The 10,349-nt window shown below is 35.9% G+C and overlaps 1 pseudogene; it reads right to left on the reverse strand.

The window, feature by feature from the left end:
* LOC118625596 overlaps nucleotides 1-8,182 on the reverse strand; it is a 71,222-nt pseudogene extending 63,040 nt beyond the window's left edge.
* Nucleotides 8,183-10,349: the final 2,167 nt, after the last annotated feature.

The raw sequence follows: 10,349 nt of genomic DNA on the forward strand, positions 1-10,349 counted from the left end.
TAATTGAGCTGATAATTGGGATCCTAAGGTAGCTTAATTTTTATGGAAAACAGAATGTTGTTTTTTTGGAAACTAATCTAAAATGTAATTTTCACTTTTTTTTTTTTTTTTTTTTTTACAAATGAATGACTTTCAAACACACATTGGGTCATTCCTGATATTTTGATAAACAAATCAGTAAATGTTTTTATATTCTATATTTTTCAAGATATTTAATTCTGTTTTCTCACAAAATTCATGGACCAGATGGTTCTGTCAAACTTGCATATGAAAGTTTTAAACAAAATACATTTTTTGTGTGACTTAAGATAATTTATAAAATCAGTCTTTATTTATATCCATTCACATATTTATTTGTACCTCACCTTGTCTGAAAGCTTTTAAGTATATATAGTAAGATACAAATAGCCATAAAATTAATGGATGGTACAAGTAGAGCAAAGGGAAAATGATGAAAAGAAGGGTCAAGTACAAGAGAGACCCGGGTTCGGTTCCTGCTAAGGGCACGTGCCTCGGTTGCAGTTTGTCCCCGGCCCTGGTTGGTCGTGCGGGTGGCAGCCACTCGATGTGTCCCTTCACATCGATGTTTCTCTCTCTCTCTCTTCCTCTCTCACCCCCCCCCCCCCCCGCTCTATCTGAACAAAAAATGGAAAAATGTCCTCGGGTGAGGATTAAAAAAAAAAAAAAAAAGAAGGGTCAAGTACAGCAAACATGACATCATTGCATGTTAAGCTCACCAAGGGCGTTCTTATATCTGTTGGCTGCAGAATAAAAATTTGACCCTAAATTAATTATAATATAAAGCTAATTCTGGTAATTAATATAAAATAAGAAATATGATAGGTAATATAATTTAGTAAGAAAAAAAGGTTGTTTAAAGGAATCATCACTCTCCCTGATACTGACCAAAGAGAAATTACTTCTGTGAGGTGTCACAAAAAGGGTGCTTTATTATTCAAACAATAATTTTTATAGTAAACAAAGCAACTTGGTCCATGGTACTGTCTTTGATGTAAAATATTCATTCTAGATAATGGGAAAAGACCATCATTCAATTTAGAAAAACCAATTAGATAAAGGCCTTGGGATGAGGCTTAGTGTATAGTTCTCTTCTGGTCTAGTTCAATTCACTGTTCCTTCAAGATTCTTTTCTATAAATAAAGATTCTCATATTAAGCAGAATTCATATTAAAGAGCAATGATTCCAAGATCTTAATCTTTGGTCAGTAATTATTTTATGTTTCAAATTAAGCAAAGAGCCACAGACAATATCAGTTAGTTGAGTAAGCATTATGTGTGACATGCACTTTTGGGATGGGACACTCTAGCAAGGATCTACACATGGGCTCGATGAAGTATCTTTAAGATGAGTGTGGATATAGTCCCAACAGGTGCAGCACCTTGTAGCTATGTAGGTGATGCTGTATGTAATGTTCTCCTTGCTAGCATGTTGCCTAAAGGATTGTATTCATGGGGTTTGGGGACCTTTTTCTAAGTCACATAAAGGCTCTCTAGAAATTAGCGTTGACCAGGTTAAGATGTATTAATGGATCAAGTACAAGCAGTCCTTGCTTTGGCATTATTATAAATGTACAAATTTTATTAATCATGATTTAGTTAAGTAACATCAGTCCTCCAACAACACAGTGTGTTTCAATTATCATGGTGTATGAATTGTAAGTAATTATATAGTAGCACAGACTCCACTACTAGCTCTTCAGTCCACAAATCACTAAGCAAATAATAGATGTAAATCATGATTCATGACCAGTTGGTTCACTTGTTTCAAAGTCTGTTGGTGATTGATTTCTGAGAAACTGTTAACAAATATATAGGCAGATAGAAAGCTATGTAATTGTGTTGTCTTCTTGTCTTGCAGTGGTAAATCCATGTGGCATTTTAAAAAAAATTGATAATGGGCCTTGGCTGGTTTGACTCTATGGTTAGGATATTGGTCCATGGACCAACGAGCCACGTGTTCGATTCTGGTCAAGGGCACATACCTCGGTTGCAGTTCAGTCTCTGGCCCTGGTCAAGGTGGTGCGGGAGGCAGTCAGTCGATGTGTCCCTCTCACGTTGCTGTTTCTCTTTCTGTCCCTCTCTCTCTCTCTCTTTCTCTTTCCCTCTCTCCCACTCTATCTGAAGATAAATGGAAAAATATTCTTGGGTGAGGATTTTATATATATATATATATATATATATATATATATATATATATATGGATAATTGAAGGAGATAAATGGTCAACAAAGTTGAAAGTGCAGCCAAAAGAAAAAAGATAAGAAGGAGGAGGAGAAAGAGGGAAACAAGGAGGAGGGGGGTTGGTGGGGAAAAGTGGTAACACGGGAGTAAAATCTGAATCAAATGTAAGTGGAGTTCCAGAAGGAAGGTCTCAGTGTGGCTATGTGGACACTGGCCTCATTCCGCGGAGTCTACGCAGGTAGGCACAGTGCGTGAGTGAAGGTGAACTTGTTGCTGTGCTGGAGGAAAGTTCCTGTGATGAAAAGATGAAAATGTCTCAGAGGAAGTGATGCCAACAAAAACTTCACATTAAAGAAACTCTCAGAGGTATTTTATAACATTCAAAGCACAAAGGATAAAATGTTGGAACCTGATCCAAACTTTAAAAGGAGTAAGATAATCCTCCAGAGCATACAAAAGATGCTCACTTCATGCTGTGTTATACAAGAAGAAAAGTGCTATTCAAACTATGCTTGATAATAACACTCTAACTTTCAATGTCTCTAATGTTTTAAATTACAGCGTACTGATTTAACATTAATTTAAATATTTTTTATATATCTATACATTGATGACCAACAGTAAATTTGTTTTAATGTTTTGACAATTTTTTTTTTTTTGAGAAAGGAAAGCATTTTGGGTTTTTTTTTGTTTTCTTTTAACAAACCTGTTTATAAGCTTTGTGGTCATTGCATGCTTTAAAGTTAAAAGTTACATTCTGGAGATTAAATAAAAACTTTGACATTAACAACTGACTCACCTAACAACAAGTTTTAAAGATCACAGAACAATCCTGTTTCCCATTGATTATCAAATTTGCTTTACATGGTTACATCACGCATGACCGTTTTTATAGCTCCACACCCCTTTGCAAAGGAAGGACTGCTTGTACTAAAAATGATAAATATGCAACTAGTAAATTAGGTAGATAGTATACAGTATTGGTACAACACAAATAAATGGTATGCATGAAAAAGTATTTTGAATTATTATAATAAAAGAAAGCATAAAACAAAATGTATTCATTTTAACATTATTAATAGCTTTTTAAAGTGACAAACAAAATTAAAAGGAAACAAACCAGAAATATATATTTATAACATGGATGTTATAAAAGGCTTAACTAAGATAGATAATTCAAACAAACAAATAAAAATACTGACAAATAAATCCTCCAAAGGATATATGGGGTACCATTGAAGAAAATAAGCTCTAGAAAAAAAGATTATGGTTTCAAGGAACTAAAATATGCTGAAGGTTGCATAAATTAAGAGGAAATAAGTAAAAAGCAAGAATTTCCCTTAGTCTTTGTGGAGATTGGGTTCTAGAAACAGAAATCAGGAATGCAGGCTGTTACGCTTCTCCCCTCTCGGACTCGCTGGCGTTAGCTGTCCCTGCTTTCCGGGCTGAGCAGCTGTGTTCACGCACCTTCCGCCTGGACACAAGTGGCCCCTCAGCTAAAATGGTATTACCTCTTAGGTAGAGGGGCTACTGTGTTTGCCCGTTTTCTGGGATTCGTGTGTCTAAATATTCAGGAAAGAATCAGTCAACTACCAATTATTTGGCTGATCTCAGGACACGTTTCATATCAGGAGATAATTTTGCAATTTCTTGCCTGTTATTTCCAGGAAATCTGAGCAAGGCAGACACATTTACTGATGTGTAATTCATTTAATTAACAAAAGAGAAAATTAAAAAGACTGATGAACATTTGAAGATACTTAAAATTGCAGTAGAAAAATGGATCCATAAAATAAATGAGGTATCAAATTTTAAAATGCTTTACCTATTTATTCATAATAAATATGAGTAATCAGGAAAAAGCAGACAAGAAAAGAAAATTGACCCACCCATAAGCACTACTTGAATAATCATAAATTAGTACAAAAAGAAGAAATTTGTCAACATATAACAAAGCCTCAAAAATCTGGATGTCCAATGACCTAATTTCACTTTTAGAAATAATTATGTGTTTGTAAAAAGATTTATCTTCAGGACTGTTTATTTTTGTATGATTTATAATAGAAAATGAAATGAAAATTTTCAATATTCAACAAAAAGAATTAGTAGGTGGTCTTGTTTTTATGTAATGAAATATTATTCATCCATTACAATGTACAAAAGTCCCAGAATTCATCTTTATAGACATTTATGTTCAGGTACAATGACATAGAGAAATGTGTAGGTTCTATAACACTCTGAGAGAATTTGTTAAGTGTTTGGAAGAATCTGATAAATCACTAAAAGAAAAGAAAAAATATAGACCAGTGCTTCTTAAACTATATATGGTAAAAGATTAGTTTTATTCTTGTTTGTTGTTGTTGCTGTTGTTAAACCTCACTTGAGAATATTCTTTCCATTGATTTTTAGAGAGAGCCCTTGGGGGATGGAGACATCGATGTGAGACAAACACATTGATTGGTTGCCTCCTGCACACCCCCCAACCTGGCTTGAAACTATTCCATGTGCTAGCCAACGCTCTAACCACTGAAACACATCAGCTAGGGCTATTGCTTCTCTTTTTAATCCCAATTCATTGTAGACCAATTCTTTAATATTTTTATTGATATCTTAGAGAGAGAGAGAACGAGATAGAAACATCTATGAGTGAGAAACATCTGTCAGCTGCCTTCTGCATGCCCCACCTTCCCTGTGCTGGGTATCTGGCGCACAACCCGGGCATATGCCCTGACTAGGAATCAAACCAGGACTTCTCAGTCCATAGGACAATGCTCAATCCACTGAGCCATACCAGCCAGGCTATACCAATTCTTTCAATAAATTATAATAAAATTAATCAATAGAAAAATGAAATAAAATGGCATACTAAATTTGTTAATTTTTTATTTAATAGACAAAAATTATGTCATATTGTTATACAAGTTTCTAAATACTCTCAGACTGAACTTATCACAGACTGATAACAGTAAATTTGCAGACTGACAAATTGGGGAATACAACATTAGTAACACTACAGTTGATCTAGATTATATTGTCTCCTAAAGAAGATCCTCTTATTAACTGTAACACTTTTGATTTGCTAAATGATATGCAAGGTTTACAATTAAAATTACTAATTATGATAACTACTATGTATTGAAGGCTTGCTATGTCAGACAACTAATTGTTTTCTGTACAAAAAAATATTCAAATCTCAAAATAACTGTGTAAGATAAATAAAATTACTGTATACTTTCTACAAACTCACTGAAGTTAGCTAATTTTCCCAGGTACACACAGCTAATTAATAGCAGACCCTGAATTTGAACGGAGATGGCATGTCTCTAAAGCCCACAATCTGATAAACTCTCCCAGGCCAGTTTGCCTCGTGTCTGAAGCTGGATTGCTTGAGCACTAAAAACCTGGACTATGTAAAGAGGGAGGTCATCAGGAGACAGGAGAGAACTCACAGATAGACACACTTTAAAAGAAGAATTAAAAGACTTTAGCCCTGGCCAGTTTGGCTCAGTGGTTAGAGCATTGGCCTGCGGTCTGGAGAGACCCGGGTTCGGTTCCCGCTAGGGGCATGTGCCTCGGTTGCAGTTTGTCCCCGGCCCTGATTGGTCATGCGGGTGGCAGCCACTCGATGTGTCCCTTTCATGTCGATGTTTCTTTCTCTCTCTCTCTCTCTCTCTTCCTCTCTCTCCCTCCCACTCTATCTGTACAAAAAATGGAAAAATATCCTTGGGTGAGGATAAAAAAAAAAGAGTTTAATGTGGATGTCTTCTAAGAACTCCTTTACTGCCCTGGCTGGGTGGCTAGGTTAGTTGAAACTACATCCTGTACACCAAAAGGTTGTGGGTAAAATACCTGGTCAGGGCACATGCCTAGGCAGTGGGTTCAATCCCTGGTTAGAGTGCATACAGGATGCGCCAATCGGTGTTTCTCTCTAACATCAGTGTTTCTTTCTCTCTCTTACTCTTTCTCTCCTCTCCTCTCTCTCATAAAACATATTGTCTGGTGTGGATTTCTTTAAGCATTCTTGATGAATTTGGGTCTTCCAACCCCCCAAAATAGTAAGCACATTTGGATATATGGGGCAAATATGAAAGGGCTGAGGTGCATTTCTCTGTTTTACTTGTCTCCACCATCATCAAGTATATCCATACATAGCACCCCAAAATTAACTATGTTAAAGATTATATTTTGAAAATTAGGAACTCTTTTTTCTTTCCTTTCTGTCTATTTATTGTGTTTCTGTATTTCATATTCAGAGGGCTGTATTAACTATACAACTCAGTTTATGACACATTGATCTAGGTAAGACTCCTTTTTTCTTTTAATTTTTATTGTCTTTCATCCCAATTCCCTACTCATATTTCTGTACCCACAGAAAAAGGCAAACATTTTAATATGTTACTAGATAGTTAGATAGATGATAGATAGATAGATAAATAGATAGATAGATAATAGATATAGAGCAAGCTATCTCACCTGTAAACTTATTTTAAGGGTATATTTTTAAAATGTCTTTTTATTTTTATACATTAATGTAAAATCTAAATTTTTTGTATTGTAGTGTACGTTTCCTTTTGCTGCTGGAACAAATTGCAACAAACAGTGACTTAAATAATACAAATGTATTACTGTATAGTTCTGTAAGCTAGGAGTCCAACACAGAACTCACTGGGCTAAAATAAGGTGGCAGCAGAACTCCACTTCTTTCTGGAGGCTCTGGGCTTCTGAATCCCTTTTCTTTACCATTTGGATTCTTGATGCAATTTTATTTCTTTCAATTGTAGGACTGAGTTCCCAATTTTTTGTTAGATGTCTGCTGAAAGCCATTCGCAGCTTTTAGATGCCACCTGAGCTCATTGGCCAGTGGCCCCCTTTCTCCATCTTCAAAACCATCAGAATGCCCCAGTCCTTTGTCTGCTTGACCCTATCCCCCTTCTTCCTCTTCATCATTCTCAGCCAGCTAGGATAGGTTCTCCACTTTTAAGGATTCATGTGATAAGATAAGGCCAGCTGGATAACACAAAATGAACTCTCTGTCTCAGGATAACCTCAATGGTCTGTATTCATGACAACATCTTAAAGACATGTTTGCTGTGAAAAAATAACGTATTCCCAGGTTCTAGGAATTAGGGCATGGACACGTTTTGGGGGGAAGGCTCACTATTCTACACCACATGCAGTCTTTTCTGTAGTTCTAAAGTAGAGCTCTTGGCCAATAGGCAAGGCCCCTATGGAATATTTTGATTAGTCATTTTGTACTTAAACTGCTTCTTTAATTTGTTTTATATGTTGTAAACATTATTCTGACTTTTAAGGAGGTTTTGCATACACAGTTTTTGATCAATTACATAATGCTTTTCAGTTAACTTCTAGAGTAGATATTGATGTCTGTATCTCTATATTTGAATTGAACATAAGTGAGGAAAATGCACAATTGCCCCATGTACCACCAGCATAATAGAAAGGGTTGCATTTTAGATCATGGGCTGTCAGATTGATCAATAACAAACTATTATCCTTTCTGCCAATAATTTAGCTATAAAACACACACACACACACACACACGCACACACACAACAGGAAGAGATATTGAAATGAAAAAATGGACCCGGAGCCAAACTGACCACAGTTTTTAATATACTGAAGGACCACATTTTGACATACTTATCTGAATCTAATTGCAAATTTAGATCTCTACACAGTCATTTATCTTTAAGTTCTAAGCCATTGCATTTCATCTGTTATTTATGATCTCATTTAGATTTCAGAAAAAAATCCAATACTTCATGACACATCTTAATTTATAGTTTACCTTGAAAATTTGGTTACTCTTTGAACCAAGAGCACACTTATTCATGTGCACACTTATAATGAAGATAGAATTATTGGTCCAACCTTGGTGTCTGAATGGTGATTTGAATAGTGATGAAAATGACACCACTCTTTCTGCTAGTTCCAAGGAAGATTCTTCCACCGGGATCATGGTTTTTGGCCAGGTGCTTCTCAGAGCACCTGGAGAAACAGAGGAAAGAGGGGATATGGAGAGCCATCCTGGGGTTCTTTCCATTAGCTCTGGTCACTGGCAGCTGATATGATACCTGACCAAGACTGAACCTCTCTAAAATCCAGCAGCAGAACACCACACATAATGTGCTAATGAGAGAAAGTTAAAGCTTATTTTCTCTCTCACTGTAATACTAAAGGGAAATCGGGCAGTAGTAGGAAAAAAGTCCTAGAGGCACAAACTAGCAACACAGCCTTCAAAAGGTGCATTTCACAAATGGTAGACACATAATATGTTTCCTTTGCATTCTCTAGGGATCAGCTTATTTCTCAAATGCCAATTCCAATCACAATTGGCACTTTTGGCATTCGTGAAATATTCGATGTTTTTCATTCAGCTCAGGAATTTGTGTGTTCAGAAAACAGGGACTGAGAGGATGCAAGGTCAGCCACTGCCAATCACCGCTCCTCACTCCACAGGGATTTACTCAAAGGAGAACACAGCTTCAGTTCTCCCTTTAGGAAAGTTTCCTTCTCATTGCCAGAGTAAGTCCAAGTAGATTCCTGGCTGTCCTCTAAAATCCTGATAAACAATAAGGAAAGAAAAGAATAGCACATTTCTGAAAATGGGAAATGTACATCAATAACATTATGTAAAGTAAAAAATTATATAACTAATTGACTATAAAGCAGTGCCACTATATGTGTTCAGAAATACCACAGTTCAAAGGCATTCCGTGCCAAGGTTCTAATGAATTTCACAAATACAATGAGCACATTAATGAATGCATTGCTGCTTTCAAAGAGTCTGATTAATTTCTAACACAAGAATGGCAAAACAACCTCTCAGTCCCAAAGGGTCAAATTCAGGGGCATATTACAAAACCTCTTCCAGCTTCACCTTATGACAAAGAAATTTTCAGAATGATTAAACCAAAGTGTCATGCCCCAAGGAGGAAAAATAACAAGCTCGCTGGTAAACCTGTGGCAGATGAAAGACTAGCCTGTGGAATGACCTTCCTTGAAACTAAAAATCTCTTTAACACATTATAGTCTGCCATCAGCAAAAGTTGAGAGTGAAAGAGTAATTATAAAACCCAACCAGCTAAGAATTTCCATTGAGTCGGTAAAAATTTTTCTCATATTCTGATATGAGAAAGCACCGGGATTTGTTTTTAAAGATTATGTTATGCTAGAGAAATTATAAACAGCAGATATTTAGATTAGTAGATTTTTTTTCTTTAAGAAATGAGACTGAACCCTAGCTGCAACATCACTGAGACACGCATCTGAAGGGGAGCCTACAGATACCAAGCAATTTCATAAGCAGCGGGAAGGTCTGAAATGTCTATGCCCTTTGTATTTTCTAACTGACATAGTTGCTTACTTCAGTGCACAGCTGTAGAAATGAAATGAGATTTTTTTTTTTTAACTTGTGTAACATTATACCTACTTATTTGTGAAATCCCAAAGTATCACATTCTGAAGTAGGTTTGGAAGACCTTCATATTTATGGAGACTTTATCTGGCTTGCAAAATTCACATGAGCTTTGCATATAAATTCTGTATATTTTCATTGCTTCCAAACCTTGTTTCTCTTCACCCATTACATTATAGGTTAAGAAGACATAAGTATGTTCTGGCAGTAAATGCTTGCAGCATAATATATGTTAGCATTTCCTCACAAATAAATATTCCCTTGAAGAACCAAACAGAGTAGAAAGGCCAGGCAGTGTGCATTACACTTATTTAGTTTCATTGCATCATTTTATTTAGGGCCCCAGGCTGATCCCGTTAGCGTAGCTATAATTTCTTTTGGTCTTACATAGTGTACATTGGGTTAATGAGGTCAACTTCATCTCCAAATGGTAACTTAAACTCATGCCATCTCTTAATAAAACATAATTCTTTAGTTACAAGAGGGAAATTAACAAATTTAGATAATCAGAGTGAAACTGGGACCATTCTAGATTTTCTGCTTTTTTCAAGACCCATATTTAATTTGAAAATAAAACTTTCTCTCATAGCTATCTGCTACATGTCCTGCTGTCCCAGCTCTAATTCAGGCTGTTATTATTTCTCACCTGGATTATGGCAGTTATCTAACTGATCTCCCTTTCTCCAGTCTGTCTGTATGTTTATTCTAA

The sequence above is a fragment of the Molossus molossus genome, unplaced genomic scaffold, assembly GCF_014108415.1.
Source record: "Molossus molossus isolate mMolMol1 unplaced genomic scaffold, mMolMol1.p scaffold_m16_p_11, whole genome shotgun sequence".
Classification (NCBI taxonomy): Eukaryota; Metazoa; Chordata; class Mammalia; order Chiroptera; family Molossidae; genus Molossus; species Molossus molossus.